A 24,089-nucleotide genomic window follows, 5' to 3' on the forward strand; every position below is an offset into this window, starting at 1 on the left:
TTATTTTTTCCCCTTGCAAGGGGAGACCACGACGTCGGGATCACCGATTTACTTCAGACTCTGTGCACCTTAGCAGGCCATTAAATCAACATATTATGCAAGTCGTAAGGTGCACTACTCTGGAAATTCCGAGAAAATCGCGAGAGAAGTTGTAGACATCTATTATTTAACAGATGTATCTCTGCGGATGTGTCGGCCGTGAGAAGTCATTGTGCCCAAGTGCTAGCCGGCACGGTAGCTGAGCGTGTTCGGTCAGAGGATTAGCTACCCTCCGTAACAAAAAAACTGAGTGAACGGATCAACGAAGAACCTGAACGGGGCTCATAGGACGTCCACCCCGAACAAATTCAACGAACAATATAAAACAAAATGAGATTTAGAAAAAAAGTGGTTAGTGTCCGCGCTTTGCTGAAGAGTAGTGGACGAGGCAACTGTTCCAATCCCGCTAACTCTTCTTTTTTAGCATCTATTTTTTCATCACTAGTCACATTATTTAATTTATATAACAGTAAAAGAATGAAAAAAAATCACGTGCATTTTAATGAAGCTGTAGTGAATTTTGTACGTAATTTGACTGTTTACTATTTATAATTAAATTTTCAAGGACGAAGGACTAGCTTGGAAAGGCCAAGTCAAACCTCGATAAATAATTATGTGAATGACGTTATTCACAAACAGTTATTTAGTACGTCACAATGTGCCAGACCACAAGAGTAATGTACAATTATTCGTAGGTTACTTCATGCAAATACACGTGGTTTTTTTCATTATATTACCTCTAAAACTAAATAATATTACCAGTGATGAAAAAAAAAGATTAATTATTAAAGTTTTAGCGGGAGTCGAACCGTCGCCTCTTAGACGAAGCTCGAACGCTAATCACTTGACCACCATGAACTCTAACGGCAGGCGCCTACGCACAAATACAGAATCCATAGAACAGACGTGTAAAATCTCTCTTGAGATTTTCTCGGAGGTTCCGTATCAGTGAACCTTCCTACTTGCAAATTATGTTGTTTTAATGGCCTACTAAAAGTTGTACAAAGTTTGAAGTAAATCTGTGATCCCAAGGTCGCGGCCTCCTCTTATTAGTTTGCCAGTTCTATTCAATACGTTACCGATTTAATACGTCTAGATTATTTTCGTTTTGCACTTGGACCAACAGTCAAACGGATGAGTTTCTTACTTATGTAAAGAATTTTCTACGATTTGAGGACGTGTTGTATAGAAACTATTACATTTCGAACGACTGTGATCGTGTTCAGATAGTAACTGTGTGCCTATTTCTTGCAATATTGTCAATTCATTGATGACGCTGAATTTTGTGAAGGAGTTACAAACAAAAGTTCCGTTTGTAATTTGTTTTCATGGACGAGAGAACACATGTCTATCATTTTACGTAGAGCACCTACTCGAAAATAAATAAAAAATACAGTATTTTAGTTCTATAGGGTCTACAGCCACCAAAAATAGTCTGAATGGAACCATTCTGCGCACTAGCTGCCATCGAATGGATTAAAATATCCTTTTATTTAGTTTTCATTTCTATGATCCGCAGAAAGCTTACCCAAAGCGCGGCGAAGCACTCCTAATATTTTTGTTGCAATAGAGTACACAGCCACCACAAATTATATGAGTGATATTACGATAAAAAAGAAGGAAATCAACACAAAATTTTACACGGCGCACGTTGAAGACTAGGTTTTCTACTTTCTTGCATGCAGGCAGCGAAAAGGTGAATACAAGCATCACACGCCACAACTGAAAAATGCTGCCGCACTGTCCGAGGCAGAACTTTCTGGAGTTTTCACAATCGGTGTGCTGCTTCGATGGAAGATGAAGTCTGACGCCCGGTGCAGACACGTTTTCTGTGGGCTTTGTCATACTTCTCGGTACACGTCGCATATCGGGTTTTCTGCCCTGCTCGGTAAGCCTCTAGATCCGCACATCAATGAAAAACGTCTTCCAACTCTTTGTATCATTTCTGATACTACATCCTTCAATTTTATCCTCTAGACACACGAAGGTTCACACGTGCTCTGTGTCAGTGTTAAGCTTTCTCTTTCGGTATTTCTGCGTCTGCTTTAGGCCGAAATCAGCGTTTGTACATAATTCCCTAACCCTCTTGTATAGTAATATAAAGTTTAAGGTTCCTCTTGTTAATTGGAATTATTGATGCTATTTCTGATGGTGGGTTTTTTGGAATTTAGCGGCAAAAATTGTCACTTAGTCAGCGAATTATATAGGTATGCTGCAATACGTAGCGCTATTTATTGATGATAACTTCCCTGGGCAGCTTTCGGTCTGAAGCGCTGATGTACAGTTGGCACCATTAGGTTCAAGTTGTATCTGCAAAGAAAACTAGCAACTAACCTGTCTTACACGTGAAAAATTTAACGAATGTAGCCGTAAAATAGTTTTACTACTGTACGTTTGAAGAATCGTGTCCACTTGATATCACAACATAGAAGTTTGACTTTGCAGAATACAGATATCTGTTTGAGCGGTTTACCTGGATTCCATAGCCAATGTTCCAGTTAATGGCACTATGTATACACAATTGTCATAGGCACTTCGTACATCGCCGTGAATTTCCACTTTCTTTGAATTCGGTTGTAAGTTGTAAATGATATATTCTGGTCATATGTCGCAAAACAGTAAATGCACTGAGGTTCTTTAAGAGCCGTTGGGTACTTGAATGTTATTGCCAGTGGGAAAACGCTTCATACATGTGCAGTAGCAGTAAGCTCTCCTCTTCGTGTTAGCGCACTGGTGTGCAAAATTGAAGGACGAAAGTAACTTTCAGATGCTGTGCCTCTTCCAAGCTGCGTAGCTCGATTAAACGTGGACCATACATAGAAAAAGTGGCTATAGTATAGTGCAGAAGATAACTGAAAGAAATAGGCAATGACACTTCTCTTCAAAGACAATAATTACACTGAAGTCACACCAATTTGTTCAAATGTGTGTGAAATCTTATGGGACTTAACTGCTAAGGTCAACAGTCCCTGAGCTTACACACTATTTAACCTAAATTATCCTAAGGACAAACACGCACACCCATGCCCGAGGGGGGACTCGAACCTCCGCCGGGACCAGCCGCACAGTCCATGACTGCAGCGCCTCAGACCGCTCGGCTAATCCCGCGCAGCTACCAATTTGTGATAGGTCCCCTAGCTACTAATTCTGCTGTTGCGTACATGTACAAATTCTTAGTCTGAGATATTATTATCTTGAATGGTAGTTAGTAGGTAGTTGGTAGTAGTCGGGCATGAAGAGAAGTTGCACCAGAAGAGGTCGCAGCCTGCTCTGGCCGTGCTAGTAACGCTGGAGGAGATTTTCGTATTAATTGAGGATTTTTGGTAATTTGCCTTCTTTTGCTGCACTTAGTTGTCGCTTGCTTGTGCACTGGAGGAATTTTGTCAGATTTGTGTATGCATACATTGAAAGTACTATTCATATCTTTGTTGTGACGAGATTCATGATTATTGATTATAGACATTGTGGAATAATTTAAGTTTTTGCTAATCAAACTGGCCGAGGAAAGGAAAGGCCCAAGTAAAATTTGTCAGCGTATGAATCTTAAATTTTCAGAATAGCCTACAATAACTTAAAAGTTTTTATTGATTCCTTTGATTTTTTACACTGCTTAAGGTTTGTTGACTAAGCCCCTCCTGGGCACTTAGTTTCTATACAAATAAAATATAGTTGCATCAGTAGTTGTAACCATGCGTTGCACTCTGCATGGATCACAATATTTCTTTTCAATTATTTTATCACGTTCCGGGATTCAATATATTTATGCAATTACAACGGCAAGACGTGGTAGGCTGTTTGTTGCACGCAGGAGCATTGCAGTATAATTGTTAGGAGACGTTAGGGAATATTTTTTTAATATCGCAGTTAGATACTAGAGAATTGATATTTCATGAATTACAGGAAGATTAATTAATGTCTTTTTTGTTCTCTGTCAGAATACTGAAATGTCCGATAATAATGTCAAAGACAGAGCTTTAAACATTTCCGTACGTCTTTCATCAGGCTAATAATAATTACGAGTTTCACAGTAAAACTTTCACCAATTACAATTCCTGATAAACAAAATTTCATGGCCTTTTCATATATTAGTTGACCTTACATAACATTTCTGTCACAGAGAAAAATAACATTACGCGTCTGTTCACTCCACTCTCATCAAATTACGATAAAGAAATGAATAAAACTCTGTTTCAGGAGATGGGAACTGGGGTAACGGTGCCAGTACATTTCATCGAGTAAACAAAAAGAACGCAAACAATTCCCACAATACTTCTAATATTTAACTGCACCTACGTTGTGTTTAATCACTTCAAAAATTCTCTTTAGTTTCGTTGAATCACGTTTCTTATGGCGCCACTGAATTTGCGACTCACTCGTTACAGACTAGCGTTCAGCACATTCACTGTGACGAACAGCCATCAATTGCGATATATATTGCTTTCCGCGATCCACATTTGGCTTCCTAATGGATTTAAATGGGAAGCAATGTTAACTGGTTCAGAAATGGGATTCCGTCGAAACCAGTCCCTTTATTTCATCAACCCGTGAATGGCAGCGTTATATTGTCGAAAATTTTGGTTGGCACAGAATTCTTCATGCAGTCCGATAGTTATGATTCCAATAAAAGTATCGAAGTATCAAAGATATCGTAGCGTTCACACATTCCAGATCTGATTTCCCTTTACTCAGGATGCTGCGCAGACCATAATGCCTCCGCTGCCAATATTTTTGATTGTTTGAACTTGTTCCTTTATGTAGAAGTCATCCTGTTTTCCAGCGCAATGCATTCTGATCTTTCAAGTGACACCATTGAGCGCCAAGTTACATGAGCGTTTATCAAATGCGAGGTTTCGTGTGTAGCCGGAATTTACTTACTTCCTCCCTCTGTGACCGGTAGATTCAAATTAAGCTCTATATTAAGCGAACGGGTACATCGCACATTTGCTACACATCCTATTAATCGTTTTGGATGCTCTCTAAATGTTTTCACCCGCCAGAATTCCCGTTTACGTTTATACCGGTGCCCAATTCCACAAAATTGCGAATAACACAACTTCGGCGTTTACGTGTCTTCGCGATATGGCGGTTGGAAGAGACTTATATCCTCTTCAGCGGACTGAAGCCTTGCGTGCGTCAGTGTAGCAATTACTAATATCCATTGCGATCAGACAAGTCTCTCAAATACAACTGCAGTGACCGCTTTACATCCCACCTTTACGTCCGTCCCTGTCCCTGGTGGCAGCTGTGACGCTTTTATACAAAACCTTACAAACGAAACAAGGTTTGCTGCGGTTTCATGGCATCCTGTCTCATGGACAGTTCGAACGGATATGTTGCTTTATGTATCCAGGAATACTCCGGGCTGCTCAAGAGGAAGGTTGTGTGGGTGTAAGTAAACAAGTAGTTGGCTGCGCTAATTTCTCTCGCTACGCCTCTTGATCGTTACAAACGACTTTAAATACTACTGACAATAGTAAGCAATCTGGTTTTGAAATTTGTAATGTGACTTATTTTGAAACAGCAGAAAGTAGCTAAAACGCTGTTACTGTAAAGAACAAGCAATTCTCTATTGCCTTTAAAGATCCTGCACTTCCGGGTCATTTTGACGAGAACACGGCGCGTGCCATAACCCGATTCCCCAGAAACTTCGCTCAGTGGAAGGGGAGTCAAAATAGGCAAATGCCTGTCTCGGCTTCTCCATAGATACTTCACTGTTTCTGATAAAACGACGGCCAAAATTTTCGAGGTGCCGTACGTACCTTTTAGCGAGTAAGTACCTGATCCGGAGCAATGCCACTATGGCTAGCGTAGCGGCTTTACACTCTTACACCACTTGTTCCAAACCCGATTATTTCTTTTATTTTTGTTTTTCATTTATTTACCCATGTCCATAGAAGATTACTATGCGAATGTTTTCTAGTGTATGTTGAAACAGCAATCTGAAATTGTTTTCTGTGAAATTCTTGTGGTGTTTCTGGATTCATAATCTGTTGCAAGCGCCAGCTTTCGGAAAAGTGATCCGCATTGCGTGGTTTATCGCGAAATTATTGCCAACGCGTGATGCCTTCAGCTATATTACGATTTTTCATTGCTAAGCAAGATTCATAAAAATAAATGTCGCTGTGGCAAATCTACCTTCGCGGGATACTTGTATTGTTCGGAATTACTATTTTCTGGTGTTTCTATAACCGGTATTAACCAGGGAATGCACCAGATATTTCCTGAAGAATAAAGATATGAATAAAATATAAGAATTAAGAACTGATATAAGAATTAAATATAAGAATATCAGAATTTAAAGACATTGTATCCCCTGAAAATACCATAACACGTATATTGTATAATAAATGTGTTGCACTTACTGTGAAACCCAGTTGTAACTTCACATTTAATATAACGCCCTTGAACTCCATAACTTGATAAGAAACATTCGTATAGTAATGTTCTGTGGACATGGGAAGACAAATGGAGAAAAATAAAATAAATAATAGCCCGGTTTCAAACACGGGATGCAAAAGTGAGACGTTGCCTCCAGTTGAGCTGAACTTTTCGCGCGAAAAAAGGCATCTAAATTACGTCTAAAACTTTGACGGTCGTTTTTTGAGAAACGATCGAGTATCTAAGGTTGAGCAGAGACGTGTGACAGCTTATTTTGACTCCTCTTCCACTGAGCAAAGTTTCTCGCCGTGTTGTCCTCGTGAGTGGAATCCACTTACTGGTACAGACGATTTGTGTGACAAAGATGCTGTGCAATCAGCAGATTAAAAACTAGGCTTAAATGTGGAACAGACTTTCAAACTTAGAGAGTCTTGAATCACGCACTACTACTTCGCTGTTGTAATGGGTGCAGCGCGGGTGGCCCGCTTGATGCGATTCTTCCTGCTTAGTCGTCTACTTCACTACGTAACTCCAGCTTTCTTTTCTCTGTTATGTAAACTCAGGAAAGAACTGAAGAGCCATATTGTTCTCTGTAGCATAATAGTAGGCGTAACCTTTCCCCTCCCCTCTCCTCTCCCATTCTACCTATACAGAGACACGGCGTCGTGTTGACCTATTAGAGCCCGGCCGGAGTGGCCGAGCGGTTCTAGGCTCTACAGTCTGCAACCGCGCGACCTCTACGGTCGCAGGTTCGAATACTGCCTTGGGAATGGATGTGTGTGATGCCCTTAGGTTAGTTAGGTTTAAGTAGTTCTAAGTTCTATGGCTCTAAGCACTATGGGACTCAACATCTTAGGTCATAAGTCCCCTAGAACTTAGAACTACTTAAACCTAACTAACCTAAGGACATCACACACACCCATGCCCGAGGCAGGATTCGAACCTGCGACCGTAGCAGTCCCGCGGTTCCGGACTGCAGCGCCAGAACCGCTAGACCACCGCGGCCGGCTCTAAGTTCTAGGGGACTGATGACCTCAGACGTTAAGTCCCATAGTGCTCAGAGCCATTTGAACCATTTTTGACCTATTAGACTCGCAGTTGGAAGGAGCAGTCATTAATATGCAATTGGGAGAACGACATTTAAATTTTCCGTCGATTTCCTAAATCAATGAATAGAAGGTTTCTTCGAACCGATTTCTATGTATTCCCTTCCCTATGCGAGTTTGTACTCGGTCTCTAATGACTTCTGCGTCCGCGGGACATTAAACGCTAATAATTCTCGCTATGTACCAATCACAGCGTGTGTCTGGTTTTTTGTTGTTTTATCTGTGTGTACCCTGGGATGAAAAAAAAAACAAAGCGAAAGGTTATTTACAACTTCTACAGAAACCAGACTGCAGTTATGAGCCTAAAAGCTTGAAAGCGAAACAGTGGTCGAGAAAGGTGTGAGACAGAACTGTATTTTATCCTCGATGTCATTTAATCTGAACTTTGAGCAAGCAGAAAAAGAAGCTATGGAGAATTGGGGAGGGGAAATATGAGTTCAGAGAGTACCTGTAAAATCTTTAACGTTTGAAGACGACATTGTAATTCTGTCAGAGATATCAAAGGACTTGGAAGAACAGAAGACAAATGGAATGGACACTGTGGGAAATGCGCTGTTTAAAATGTGGAAAGGGGGTGGGGGGTGTACCTGCTGGAAATTTCTATCCCACAATTTACATCGGCACAGAAAAACACCCTCCAAAGAATGATCTGTAGTCTGTGCGCAACGGAATTATATACAAATTGTTAAGTGGCCAGGCTCACTGATTGGAGCACTTCACATCTCTCTCTCTAATTATCAGATTAATCAAATTATTTATTCCCAGTAACATAACATCTCAAAAACAATTATATAAGGAAACCTTCTACTTGAATTATAAATCGGACCAAGGATCACGAAAATCTTTATTTTCAGTGAAAGACGAATCTGGATGGTGATAAGTACGAGTACATTGTGTTGCCCTCTTGTAATGTTTTGTGGTTCCTAGGTGGGTGAAGAGCGGGTGGTATGATAGGTGGGTGGCCGGTTTCCTCTCACTAGAACACAAAATGCACTTAACTTCAATTATGTCCAACCTGAAGTTCTGTAGTTAACAGCATTCAAATAACATGTACTAATTCTTGAATTTTGTCCATATCAATATTACAACTATATACAATGACTAATGTTTCCTCACAGCTGGCTATGGTCCGAGATAGCTGATACACAGCTCAGTGCGTTGTCTCAGAAGTAATCTTTAACGGACAGCTGGCTGCTCCGGAACCTGCCCAAGTAGGCTCCTGTAGCCGATGTCTCTGCTGGCCAAAGTCTCCTTTTTCTACGACGCCGACGGCCGAACTCCTTATTCTCCGGTCTCCACAGCTATAGTGTCTTCACTGCACGCCATCCACAGATGAAGTGTCTCCTCTGCGTTCGCGCCATAAAATTTCAACCTTACTCCACGTGGATCAGTCAGAAAAATATGTTAGAACACCAATGCGAGCGTTGTTCCGCATTTCTACTCAAATGGCACGCGTTCTAGCACCAGAAAATCCCTCTCCGTACAATTTTTGAATTATCGGTTCTAACATGGAATAGCGCGTACTCGATCGCAGGCCGTCCCGTGTGTATTTTTCAGAGGGACGCTGACGAGAGCCTACGTTATTCTAAAAATTCTTCTAGCCGACCGTTGCCACGGCGGACCCCGCAGAGCTCCCCACACCGCTCTACCCTGCATTCACTGCTCTTTTAATAGAGTTTTTTCTCGTGAACAGTCACCCAGCTAAGGGGACGGGACGTGGCGTCGCCATTTCACTTCAGAAATGTTCGCCCTGTGTTCGGACCATAGAATTTCACTGGCGACTCTCTCCCGGCGTTGCAGGCTCCGTTTGACAAAATCCACCCAACACAACAGAATAGTTTCGCATTGTACTGGCCGCCCGAAAGGCGCCGTGTTAACGCAGACCTCACGCTGTGCCAGACGCACCCCTCCGTCCAGCGAGCCCCCTGCTGCTTTTAGAATGTGCGAGTTACGCTGTTCCAGAGCCGCCGTCTCTACTCAGGCTTTTCTCTCCCTAGTGAGACAACTGCCTCTATTCGCCCGTTTAATATTCCCAGCAAGCGATATTATGCTCAGCAAAATACCTTCATCCACCAACCAAATCCAGAAATCAACCATTGTCAATAACGTTTAAAATATGCACCTAATCAACAGCACAATTAATTACCGAATTAAGTGGTGCCATACAAGCGTCAGATAACTCAATTATCATCTTAACGTGGAGCAGAAGTAAGTATAAATGACGTGCTAGGTTTCAATTGTATTGAAAGGAGGATATAAGACGAACATCAACAAAAGGAAAATGAGGGTAATGAAATTTAGTGGAATCTAATCAGACAGTGCTGCAGGAATTAGATTAGGAAGTGAAATACTGTAAGTAGTGGATGAGTTCTTTTATTTGGGCAACTCAATAACTGATGATGGCCAAAGTAATGAGAATATAAAATGTAGACTGGCAATGGCAAGAAAAGCATTTCAGAAGAAGAGAAATGTGTTAAAGTCGTACATAAATTTGTGTTAGAAAATCTTTTCTGAAGTTATTGGTCTCGAGTGTAGTCTTGTATGAAAGTGAAACGTAGATGATAAACAGCTGAGAACAAAAGAGAATAAAGCTTTATATGTGTGGTACTATGGATGAGGAAAGAAAATGTTCAAATGTACGTGAAATCTTATTGGACTTAACTGCTAAGGTCATCAGTCCCTAAGCTTACACACTACTTAACCTAAATTATACTAAGGACAAACACACACACCCATGCCCGAGGGAGGAGTCGAACCTCCGCCGGTACCAGCCGCACAGTCCATGACTGCAGCGCCTTAGACCGCTCGGCATGGACGAGGATTAAATGGGTAGTTCGAGTAACTAATGAGCAGGTACTAATTCTTTTCAGTCGTCTCCTTGTCACTATAGGCTTGTACCAACGGAAGCAAGGATAGGATGTTATTTTTTGGCCAGTATCCTCTTTCTATAACACAATTGCATGCATATATTAACTGGGTTCTTTATTAACAGAAACAGAGAGCTACTTACGATAGTCCAGGTGTTGTTGTACAAACTCTTCCGTAATAGTCCAAGTTAGCCTCACTGCTGGTGAAGTACAAGTCCGCTATGCACACTAGTCTGGTCGCTAGGTACTGAAACTCTGAGCTAGAGGCTGAGCTAACAGCGACTGCGACTCGTTCACTCACTGGATGACTGACTGACTTGATGGGCTCTCCAGTCCGCGGCGGCGATCGAGTACTCTCGGTCGAGAGGGCGTTGGCGGCACGTTGCCTGCGAGTCTGTTTTTGGCCTGTCTCCTGATTGGGGCGTTGCTTGCGCCTACTATCGATCTTCTCACAACCTCTTCGCCACCTGGTGTGCTGGCGACAGCTTACGCCAGCACAGATTCGAGTTTGTGAGAAAGGAAATTTATAGCGCAAATTGACTAAAAGACGGCATCGGTTGATAGGGCACAGTCTGAGTAACCATGGATTCACTGATTTGATAACTGAGGAAACCGTGAGATGTTAAAATTGCAGAGGGAGACGGGTTCCGTATAGTAAACAGGTTCAAACTGATATAGGTTCAGTAGTTAAGCAGAAATCAAGTGGATTGCACAAGAAAGACTAGCGTAGAAAACTCTTTGGACTGAATACCACAACAGCAACAGTATTCTGTTAGTAAGTATGATGCAGAAAATTGTAAATTAGGGCTGAGTATATTGTATTCTATTTTATGGTAGTTTAGAGTTACATACTTCAAAAGAGAACTTGATATAACTGTTGTATTGTTTTTGTATGAAGCATAATGCCTACTATTACAGAGGCGAGTTCCATGCTATGTTAGACAAATTGTGTCGATTGGAAATACTGTTAACTGATAATCAGTGTAGAATAATAAAGTTAAATTAAACGTGTTTGAAGTATCACCTTACAATTTTAGGAAATAAGTTCAGTGGAAATGAAATATGTTTTCACAAAATGATACATCTTTCACATGTCACTTGCAGGTGTACTACATTCACCATACTCAAATCCATCAGATTGAGCGAGGTGACGCAATGGTCAGCACACTGGCCTCACATATTGGAGGAGGAAGGTTCAAATCTGCGTCCGAACAATCAGATTTAGATTTTTCGGGATTTCCCTAAATCTTTTAAGGCGAATGTTAGGGTGGTTCTTGTGGAAGAGCCACAGCAGATTTCCTCCTCATCGTTAACATTTAGCGCGCAGCTGACGTAGTACCACGGCACTTGCGGTAAATGGAAAAGTACTGAAACGTAATATCACATCACGCCAGTTACGACGGTTTTTCCGCTGTGTCTGACGTATGTTTAACAACCCTGCAAACGTCTGTCAGGTCTCCAGGGTTTTTAGTTTTTGTTGCGTCTGGAGGGTAGTAGTAACAATTAGTCGTTTTTGAGACCGATGGTACGTCTCTTGTTTCGTTGGCAATGGCTTACGTTAGAGCTCTCTCTGTTTCATGCGTTTTGGGTGCTTTTTTGTTGAAAAAGTGTAGTAAAAGGAGAAACGTTTGGAAAAGTAATTTAAGAGATCTTCATGTATCTACATATGATGAAAACTAAACATTTCATGACGATTCATATTACGCGTCATCTGAAAATAGTAGTATTTCTAGTTTTCTTTTAAAAAAGATAAGTTCCTCATTAGGTTTATCGTATTATTTTCGTAGACTGTGTTGATAAGGAGAATTCTCCTGTAGGTAGATAAGGACATAAATCTGAACATATGACTCTAGTGAATGAATGTAATGTTAGACAACGTATCTCTCCACATTTCAATTTGTTTCGCACTGCATTCAACTATGAACGCTAAACTTTGCTTTGCTCTTGTGTTTTATGTGTTTCTTTAGATTAAAATTGACTGCGAAAAAAATTTGAACAGAAAGTTCACGTATTTGCTTCTGTATTTGAAATTAGAATTAGTTTTCAGTTTTTTCTGTGATAATTACTATTAAATTAAAGTTTCATCTGTGTATTCAGACTTAACACCACCAGTACCTAAATATGAGCATATAAAGCAGAAAGTCAAATAAATCTAAAATCGTTTTGCAATTTCAAATTCGTATTTGTACATAGGAATTATAACTTCCAAATTACAAGATATTTTAACCAGTTCACAAGTGATGGCCGCTACCTATGAGACTAGCACCGAAAGTGATGATAAAAATTTAAAAAAATCGGAGTTTGCGCTCCGTCTCTAATGACTTCGATGTCGACGGAACGTTAAACCCAAATCCCTACCCCGCTCTTCTAAATCGATCAGCAGCCTTCTTATCTTACATTGATTACTTTCATACATTACAATTTTTTGATCTAATGGACTCCTAGAGGCAAAAAAGACACAAAACCAGTGATAATAGCTTACCTGGGTGTAAATTAATAGGTAAATATGAACCATTTACTCCATTCTCCAAAATGCAAATGTGTCGAAGTATCGGCCTCTACGTATTTACTAGTACCTTATTCCAAAATTAAATAAGTTCACTAAACTACTTTCAAAGCACTTCATCATATTTTACTCTTATTATTTTCAATTTATGTGACGTAGAATCTTTTCTAGTATGCTTTTGATCCGGTATTTGATCATGTCACATATTTTTATCGCCAAAATGAAGAAATCAAAAGCAAAATCCGATATCTTAACACCCTCTTTTTCAATCATTGTACCTGTTGTTTAGTAATGAAATACGAATCAGCAAGGAATGCTGTATCGAACTACATCCATATCAATACACTGCAAGCGACTATACGCGTTTAATGTTATGCATTTTCTGCTCTGTTCCGTCGCGTATCTAGCGGCGGAAAATGGAAAGTGCCTACATGTTAAAGCACGCGCCCTAGTGATGCGTTCCTTTATCTTACCGGACGAGGTGGCGCAGTGCTAACACTCGTATTCTGGACGACGGCATCTCATACCCTTGTCAGGCTGTCCAAATTTACGTTTTCTACGATTTCCCTAAATCGCTTAAGGCGATTATCGGCGATGTATTCTTCGACGGGGCCCGTGCGATTTCCTACCTCCGCCATTCCCCAGAACGAATTTATGCTCTGTTTCTGGTAACGTTGTTTCCGACGGGATGTTAAAACGTAACGTAATGTAGCAAGACTCTGGTGCACTGAAATTGCTATATCGTACAGTTCCATGATCGAAAAGATGGGCGGTCACCATCTCGTGTCAGATGGACAAATACTAAGTACAGATGGTGATGTCGATAGGTTTTTATGGTCTGGATTGAAGAGGTGTGGCCCCAGTAGAAAGAATCTTAAAAGAGTTACGCTGGACATTTTTCAAGCAGATAATTGAACGTTTGAGTGTTCAGGATTGCGATACTTCGCGGATCTGCAGTGGGCCATCTGTAGTGGAAGAGCTGTTGATTAAGAGCGGTTTGCTCGTCTCATGACATGAAACTTTGGCGGGCTCCTCCTTGCTCGTATCGTGACGTAAAACTTTGCCGGCCTCCTCCGGCACACTGTTGTTATTGCGAGGACAGCCGGATATCGAACACTGCTGATGAAATTACACACACACACACACACACACACACACACACACATACACGCGCGCGCGCGCGCGCGTATGTTCAGAGATGCATGTGCGTCAGCCGTTATGTGCGGTGGGTGCAGCGTAGTGTGACAACGGAAGAAGTAAACTATTGTGTTCAGTAGTAATATCACCACTGTGACAACCTACCATATGAATTTATAAATAAAAAAGAAAAACTTCTGAAAATGTTAGACTCAACGTAATAGGTCTCTGTTAATATCTGCAGTTGCAAAACAATCTCTGTTACTCGTTAGGAAAAACTGGAGTTACTACGTATTTACGCAAGCTTATTGAAAGGTGGTTTTCCTCAGTGATAAGAAGTGAAACCTTGCACGGACTTAATACGAAGATACTTGAACCTTGCCATACCGTTTTGACCAGGAGTAGATTTGGCTAGAGTATAAAACGGTATCAGAAGACGAAATATTTATCATTGTAGACACAGGACTATAATGCGACACGTAACCACAAGCCATCTGAAAACAGACGAAATATTGGAAACATCATAAACCCAGTAATCCAAACAGGAAGCTTCAAACACACTCGGAATAATCTGGTAGCAGGAGGAAGCAGGGGGAATACTGGTAGGGTTCCATTTTAATACGTCGAAACAATGCGTACCTCTCAACCGAATGCGTTCCACGATCTGGCTGGTAAAATTAGGTATTCACATTGAAGACGGTGGTATTGAACGAATAATATTAAAAGGAAGAAGTTTTGAAAACTATACTATGTAATATTAACTAGCCTCGAACCTGTAACAGACGTTATTTGTAAGACTTCCTGAGAAGTGTATGCAGTTTCCAAAGTTTCATACCCTTACTTGTTAACATTTCTACAACTTTCTATGACGGTCTACAGTTTGTAAAGTTTAACTTCACTTGTGAATGCGTCAATGCTCTGCACTGTTGCCCGAGAGGTTTCACGATGAAGATGTGGCAGTGGGGACTGCAATTCTGCCTTATGCGAGAGGAGCGATGAATATTTAGCGTGCTTCTTCTATATCACATCATTCTGTCCAGTGCCAGCTAGTGCAGTGTTCTAGTGACCTCAACGGCTTCGGTCAGTAAATTTCCGACCTTACTTCCTTCATTTGTTCGAGAAATCTATATCCAAAACGGTTCAAACGGCTCTGAGCACTATGGGACTTAACATCTTAGGTCATCAGTCCCCTAGAACTTAGAACTACTTAAACCGAACTAACCTAAGGACATCACACACATCCATGCCCGAGGCAGGATTCGAACCTGCGACCGTAGCAGTCGCGCGGTTCCTGACTGTAGTGCCTAGAACCGCTCGGCCACCGTGGCCGGCATCTATATCCAACTGTGGTTCCTATTCGTTTATAGCACAGTGCATCCATTAAATTTCGGGTGTGCAGCAGCATAAATTCAGCTTCTTCTTGTAATATTTCGGCTGTACATGGTCCAGTCACCTTCAGAGTGAGCCTAAAGACCGACGCTCCGGCATTCGCTCTGCCCTTTTAAACTCACGGACCAAGTAACTGCACATGCGTCCACAGATCCACAGGTACCAGAGACGCTGATCGGCGGAAAGAATTTTCTCAGTGGCTGCGCAGTCGATCCACGCTGGGATGTCGATTTATGGCTCTGGGCTTGACTGTCGCGACATCTATGTAAGTTTTTACAGAAAGTGCCTGATGACCGTGACTTATCCAAGGTGAAGTCGCTATTAATTAAATTCGTCCCAAGCAAATTTCAATTGCCTCTTCCACCAACGAGTTTCAGGAAGATGATGTAGACGCTAAAATTTTGGCGTTTTCGTAAAACATTGTGACCAGTGCCAATACAATGTTTTGCCGCAGTTGGTTTATTTGTCTGGTGGGTGTTGCGTACATCGTTCATAGACTGTGCGAATCGTATGTCCGACGTATGAGAGGCCACACTAATAGGGGATTTTGTGAACCACAGCCTTCCGGAACGTCCAGTCATCTTTAACGGAACTCAAGAGTGTTGCTGCTTTTCGGTGGGTGTTCTGCTTCAACCTGAGACCAATAAAACATATGCATAGGCGTTTTAAGTATGAGCAGACTTTGATGGCCTTACGAAACACTTTGAGCTCATATCTGTGTACTTACTGTAGCAGCCATAGGATTAGCTTTCTGTAAATTACCAGCGAGGGACATACACCAATCCGCATATGCAATATTTAGCATTATTCCATACTAAATTTCAATAAAAGCAGAAAAAATTACTTAGAAAGCTCGTGTGTAATCTTTCTGTTGCTCTGAAACACTGTCACAGTTTCTCTCTTCTGGTCTTCTGCGTGGCATCTTTGTACTGTTCTGCACAAGAGTAGAAGAATAATTTTGTAGGCTATTGTGATCAGAAACTACACATCAGTTGACACAAACCTCATCTTCGCAAGCTAAGGGCGATATTCCACTTGCATTCCATGAGTAAAACTTGTTGCAGCGCAGGTAAATTACCGCATACGCATGTATGTTTACGTTTACGGGTTGTGTTCTGTGATTTAGTAAACACCATAATTAAAAAAAATGGCTCTGAGCACTATGCGACTTAACTTCTGAGCTCATCAGTCGCCTAGAACTTAGAACTAATTAAACGTAACTAACCTAAGGACATCACACACATCCATGCCCGAGGCAGGATTCGAACCTGCGACCGCAGCGGTCGCTCGGTTCCAGACTGTAGCGCCTAGAACCGCACGGCCACTCCGGCCGGTAAACACCATAATTAATACTGCAAAAACAGTTAAGCGCTTTAAGCAATGTGTTATTCTTTATAAAACAAGTGAGTACGTGAAAGATAGAAAAACTACTTATAGCAATGCCTGATATTACTAACAACTCGGGCCACATAGTGGATGTTCTCACAGTGGGTGCGCACAGGCACGTCTCATTTAAACTGCTTCTGCACTAGACAGTTGTTGACGTTACAAAGTATCATGAGCGAAGAAATTTCCGGTAATAGTGGTGTCCAAAACTCTTCCCAACTATCTTCATTTAAGTTGTATTAAATCTTTACATACAGAGTGTGGGCTGATTGTTGTCTCTTTTTACGATCAGCTTGTAATGACCTAGCTGTCGACGAGGCATTGTCTTAAGCTGATTAAGGAAATATATTCTGACGGAAGTAAATTCAGCGACCAGACCTTTTATTTTGAGGTAAGCGGCTGTTTTGTCTAGGCCTTGTAGTGCAACAGGATTGAGAAGTCTTAGATATTAATACGTGTACGCACACCTTTTGGCTGAGTAATACGTAGTATATTTTTTATTAATTCGTTATAGAGAGTAAAACTAAAAACAACAAGAACAAATTATTCCAAACATCAGCTGTTAACGTAAGATCAACGTGCATTACTTCCCATAAGGAAACTGGTAGTTGTCAGCAGATAATAAAATTTCCTGCTGTTCCTCTGGGAAGGCTCCACAACATACAGCGTTTGATGATCTCCGGAGAAGGTGGGGTCGAGGGTGTGGACGAGAGAGCATTAGAATTGCAAATAGCCGATGTGACGTATCTCTGACGCGGCACATAATCAACAGCGGACTTACTGTTCCCTGTGCGCCCTGGCGGAGTTGAGGAATTGTTTAAAAACTGCAGACGCTGTTCCTCAGATGGATAGAATTATGCACCACTACCAACGTTGTAAATAGGATATGTAGGTTTATGTAACTTACATGCGTGTTGTGTAACTATTTTCTCAAAGTTCGTGACGAAGCCATTTGTAGCTTCAGTGGCAGCAGGCACTAAACTTGGCCACGAGACAACAGATAGCAGCGGTCAAGTACAAAGTAGGGTTTATGTGTTTTCTGCAATACAGAGATTTGTAGTGTGCATGAAATTGATGAAGTCGAAGAGGAGAAGAGTAAGTGCCTTATCTGTTACCACCTCCATATCAGCAGATGAAAGATGTTTTGCCTGCAGATGTACTGACCATTGACCGTGTCAGCATCGGAGGTCGACCGTACAGCACATGTTAACGCCAGAAGTACGACGGTCGTTTAATTAGTAATGCACCACTTTTTTTTTCTCGCAACATATTTATTGTTAAGAGTCAGAATTTGGTGACAATATGTATCAACATGTCTTCTCCATGACTTATTTTTCTACGTAGTCCCCATCCCGTTCTATGGCCGTGCGCCAATTTTGTGGAAGAGAATGTATTCCCTGCTGGTAAAAGATCTTGTCCTGTAGGGGTCGCCATGTTTTCACTACATGACTGACACTCTTGTCGTCTTCAGAGTGCGTTCCCTGTAGAGAATCTTTAAGTGGCCCAAAGAGATGGAAGCCCAAGGGTGACAGGTCTGGACTGTAGGGTCGATGACGCAGTGATGTCCAACCCAATTTGGCGATGTGTTCCCATTGTGTATTATCGTCTTGGGGCAAGATTTCTGCTGTATTCTTGTCCGATCGAACACGCCGGAAACGGTTCTTGAGTTTATTCAGAGTCTTCATGTATGCCTCTGAATTGATGGCATTCTCTCTTGGCATTATATCCAGGATGATGACGCCATCACAATCCCAGAAGAATGTCACTATAACTTTTCTGGCAGCGGGGATTGCCCCTAATTTACTTTTGTGGTGAATGAGGATGATGCTACTTAATGGACTGTCTTTTTGTTTCCGGCGCAAAGTGGTGCACCTAATTTTCGTTCCGCATAACGATCTCTAACAGAAAGTCTTCTCCGTCGATCTCAAAACGCTCCAAGAATTCCGATGAAATGGCCTTCCTTTGAAACTTGTGGTCCGCTGTGAGCACTCTTGGAACCCACCGTGAGCACCGCTTTGAATATCCGAGAGTCTCGATCACTTTAGACGCACTTCCAGTACTGACCGACAATTGTAGAGCCAATTGTCGAGTTGTGATGCGCCGGTCGGCACGAATAATGGTATCCGCACGCTTCAGCATGTCTGGAGCAGTGGCTATGACAGGACGTCCCGAACGTGGCCGATCGTGGAGCTCTGTTTCTGCATTTCCTGAGGCTGTAACTTTCTTTACTCATTGCCCAACTGTACTCCTATCAACTGCAGCATCGCCGGCCGCGGTGGCCGAGCGGTTCTAGGCGCACCCGTCAGGCACCGCGCGACTGCTACCGTCGCTGGTCCGAATCCTGCCTCGGGCATGGATGTGTGTGATGTCCTTAGGTTAGTTAGGTTTAGGTAGTTCTAAGCTCTAGGCGACTGATGACCTCAGATGTTATGTCCCATAGTGCTCAGAGCCACTTGACCCATTTAACTGCAGCATCGCCATACAATGCACACAAACGTTTATGGATATTCACCACGATTTCTTTTTCTGCACGCAGGAATTCAATAACATCACGCTTCTTGTAATGTGAATCGTATGTAGACGCCATTTTGACGTTGTACTACGGTTCTGCCATCTGCCAGAACGGTTCGAAACTTCGCTGGAGCACAGAACAAACATCAAATATGAAGGACCAATAAGGATGTTGGTCTCTTTATATTAATCGATTTTTTTAAATGTGGGGCATTACTTATTGAACGACCCTCGTAGTTATACGAGCGAAAAAATGCTCCTATCGGTGCACAAAAATTGCGAATGTCTTCCGATTTATTCAAAAGACTCTGACTGGAAAGTGCAAACTCTCTGCCTCATTCGACCTTCCTCAGCACCTTTAAAAGTTTTCCCAAAAATTTTGGCATGCGAACATATTCGCGCTTCTTTTAACGTGCAGCTCATCTCAAACTCCCAAAAGCTGCCCTAAATGTAACATACGCACACCCACTAGTTCAGTGCTGTTAAGTCGCTCGTTCCTATCCACTCCCAGTTGCTCTTTCTCACTCACTCATTCAACCCAACTTACTGTCATTATCTCTTTGTCTCTCTGTCTCCTGTGTCACAACCGCCGTCCCGTTTGTTCTGTCTTGCTACTACAGTCTCCTACCACTGTCACTGTCTCTCACTCGCTCTCTCTTACTGCTACTATCTCATTCCTTCCTTCCTTCCTTCCTTCCTTCCTACTAGTGCTGTCTCCTCTCTCTCTCTCTCTCTCTCTCTCTCTCTCTCTCTCCCTCCCTCCCTTGTTGTCATTGTCGTGACCTCTGTCTCTCATTATCACTGGCTCTCACCCACTTCCACTTTCTCCTTTTCTTTATTCCTCGCCCACTGCCAATGTCTCCTCCCTCAGCATAAAAAGTGTGAATATTTCACATCCGAAAATTTTTGGGAATATTTTTAAACGTGTTAAGGAAGGTAGAATGTGGCATCTGGTACCCCACTTTTCAGTCAGAGTCTTTTAAATAAACAGGAAGATATTCGCATTTTTTGTGCTCCGATAGGAGCATTTTCCGCTGGTTCTCTTGTTTTCCCTGCTGAAACAGGGCATGTAACTCATATGGAAATAAACGTATTGGTCAGTAAGATTTAGATAGTATACTTACCTGAAACTGAAATAATGCAAAACTAATTTTACGACTCAAATGGCTCTGAGCACTATGGGACTTAACATCTATGGTCATCAGTCCCCTAGAACTTAGAACTACTTAAACCTAACTAACCTAAGGACAGCACACAACACCCAGCCATCACGAGGCAGAGAAAATCCCTGACCCCGCCGGGAATCGAACCCGGGAACCCGGGCGTGGGAAGCGAGAACGCTACCGCACGACCACGAGATGCGGGCTATTTTTTCCGACTCAGACAGGATGTTACGTGTAAGTAAACTTGATACGTGATTCAGTATTACAACATGTGATTCCTATATACCTCGGAAACAGATAAAAACATGAAGAAAATTTTCAGTGTTGTTTGAAATCAGGATCTTGAGAATACAGTTTAAAAATCTGAGCCATTTACTATGCATAACGGTCTTGGAATCCTCGGCAGAGTTTTGGCCTTTTGGTGACAGCGAAAATATAGTAAAAGAAACACTTTTTTAGGGGTTTTCCGAGGAATCGCTCATGAACTAATGGTGCCTCCATAAGTCGCAACAAGCCCAGCGTTGACCAGATCGAATGCAAAAAGAGACAACTGATTTGCTCCATTTGCCTAAGCCGGAGGAAGTGTGTAATATTCGTACTTCGACCCTGTACTGTATGATAGTGACAGACCTTGTTATCACCAATAGAACCCGAGTTATGAGCACCGGAAAATCTCGTTTTATGAGCAGTGTTTTGGAACATCTTAGGTACGCTTGCTGTCGCATGCATACCGATAATGAGGGTCAGAGGAATGCCACTGACACACAAGTCAAGCAGTGAACCGATGGAACAGTTATATACTGACAATTCATAAACACGTTTGAATGCGAGGTAGCCCTATCGCAGCATAGCAATTCGTGATTAGTCGTCGAATAGCCAGTCCTCTGCAGGAATTGTACTCCAGTAAAAAGAGAAAAACAAACAAACAAAATAAACATTCGTCCAAAGCGAAGAGGAGTCATAACTAAAATCCAATTAAAATTACGTAATAGTTGAAGTCTGCCACTTGCCGCTACAGTATTTCCACGTCGGTTGCCGGCTCCCGCTAGATTATAGGTGACACACAAACACGGCGTCGCTTCACAAATGCTGTTAATGTGTAGCGCGGAGCAATGTTGGAAGCGGCCGCCGCGAGGTATGTCGCAAATGCGAGGTCCTCTCTCGACAGCTGATTTCAAGTGACAAATTACTGAACCGTGGTAGACGATGCGTTTTGTGCCCCTGAATTTAAACTACGACTACCTCGTGATGTGCAATGTATCCGTGAAAACGGGGTCAGCTGTCTGCGGCAGAATTATAACCGCGATTGCTTTGTTCACAGCGATTCAAGCAAACTTAAGACAGAAAAAATTCAGTTTCAGAACTAAAAGCGGAACTGTAATTTGTCGCTATCATTGGATTACCTGGAGCTATCCGCATACTCGCTACAGGAGGTGCCTTGTTACCATCCGATGAGCAGTCCTGTTTGTCACTCGGTTGCACAATACAGGCGACAGAGGCAGATTCCAAACGCAAAAAGAATGACAGGAAGAAACATAAGGGCAAATAAAAGTAAATTCGATTATGATGATGACGTGGAAAAAATTGAGAAATAAAAATATTACCTTTAAACCAATTACTCGATTGAAAATAATAATCGAACTCTCTTGATTAGATTTAGAAATAAAAAAGTATTTCGCTACATCTGAACCTACGACGTTCTGCACGTCAGGTCCGTAGTGGTTATCGTGTGTGACGAAGTACGAAATAGGAGCGCCAGACTATGATTGTGGTTACAGACAAATCAAGAAGGAATGCCGGACAAGGAATTGGAAGTGAACTGATCACTTATTGTGGCACTCTGGCGACGGCGAACGGTTCCGCGGTGACGCTGAGCGCTATGATTGGAGGAAACCAGATCCAACACGTCAAGTGCCAACTATCAAATGTACAGGAGACTATAAGATATGAGAGATTCGAATACAAAGGGCAGTATGTACAGCCAATTTTATGCTCCGAAGATCGGTGAGTGGCGTGCAGACAGCTCGCGAATCGAGTTGTGAGAGCACTTGATTACAGCGGTCGAGGTAAGTGCACACATACTGTTGCGACGCGAGTGTATTTCTATCGATATGGTTTTACTTATGACTGATTCTATAGAAGTGGAAGCCAGTTCGTGTTAACTTCAGATGGCGGTGACTTCGATTAAACAACATCGCACACCTCCGTCCAAATAGGCTCTTTCTGGAACATGAAATAGAATGGGCTCAGAGAGTAGGTCTCTGTGGTTCTGTTGTCTTGGCGGAAACAACAGTACTCGTCGTGGGACAGGGGACGGTGCTAACCGTTACAGTGATTCTTGACGGCAACGACAAGACAGGACTCCCTGGTTGGTCATTCTGCAGTAGCACTAAGAGGGTGGACTATCACGAAAAAACCGTGTCCTTCCACGCCGGCACATCTGTGTCTGCAGTGTGAACGCAAAGGGCCTGTTATTCATCGATTTACGCTATCTTCTGACTTTTTCAAACTACACTCCTGGAAATTGAAATAAGAACACCATGAATTCATTGTCCCAGGAAGGGGAAACTTTATTGACACATTCCTGGGGTCAGATACATCACATGATCACACTGACAGAACCACAGGCACATAGACACAGGCAACAGAGCATGCACAATGTCGGCACTAGTACAGTGTACATCCACCTTTCGCAACAATGCAGGCTGCTATTCTCCCATGGAGACGATCGTAGAGATGCTGGATGTAGTCCTGTGGAACGGCTTGCCATGCCATTTCCACCTGGCGCCTCAGTTGGACCAGCGTTCGTGCTGGACGTGCAGACCGCGTGAGACGACGCTTCATCCAGTCCCAAACATGCTCAATGGGGGACAGATCCGGAGATCTTGCTGGCCAGGGTAGTTGACTTACACCTTCTAGAGCACGTTGGGTGGCACGGGATACATGCGGACGTGCATTGTCCTGTTGGAACAGCAAGTTCCCTTGCCGGTCTAGGAATGGTAGAACGATGGGTTCGATGACGGTTTGGATGTACCGTGCACTATTCAGTGTCCCCTCGACGATCACCAGTGGTGTACGGCCAGTGTAGGAGATCGCTCCCCACACCATGATGCCGGGTGTTGGCCCTGTGTGCCTCGGTCGTATGCAGTCCTGATTGTGGCGCTCACCTGCACGGCGCCAAACACGCATACGACCATCATTGGCACCAAGGCAGAAGCGACTCTCATCGCTGAAGACGACACGTCTCCATTCGTCCCTCCATTCACGCCTGTCGCGACACCACTGGAGGCGGGCTGCACGATGTTGGGGCGTGAGCGGAAGACGGCCTAACGGTGTGCGGGACCGTAGCCCAGCTTCATGGAGACGGTTGCGAATGGTCCTCGCCGATACCCCAGGAGCAACAGTGTCCCTAATTTGCTGGGAAGTGACGGTGCGGTCCCCTACGGCACTGCGTAGGAGCCTACGGTCTTGGCGTGCATCCGTGCGTCGCTGCAGTCCGGTCCCAGGTCGACGGGCACGTGCACCTTCCGCCGACCACTGGCGACAACATCGATGTACTGTGGAGACCTCACGCCCCACGTGTTGAGCAATTCGGCGGTACGTCCAC

The sequence above is a fragment of the Schistocerca cancellata genome, chromosome 4 (genome assembly GCF_023864275.1).
Source record: "Schistocerca cancellata isolate TAMUIC-IGC-003103 chromosome 4, iqSchCanc2.1, whole genome shotgun sequence".
Lineage (NCBI taxonomy): Eukaryota > Metazoa > Arthropoda > Insecta > Orthoptera > Acrididae > Schistocerca > Schistocerca cancellata.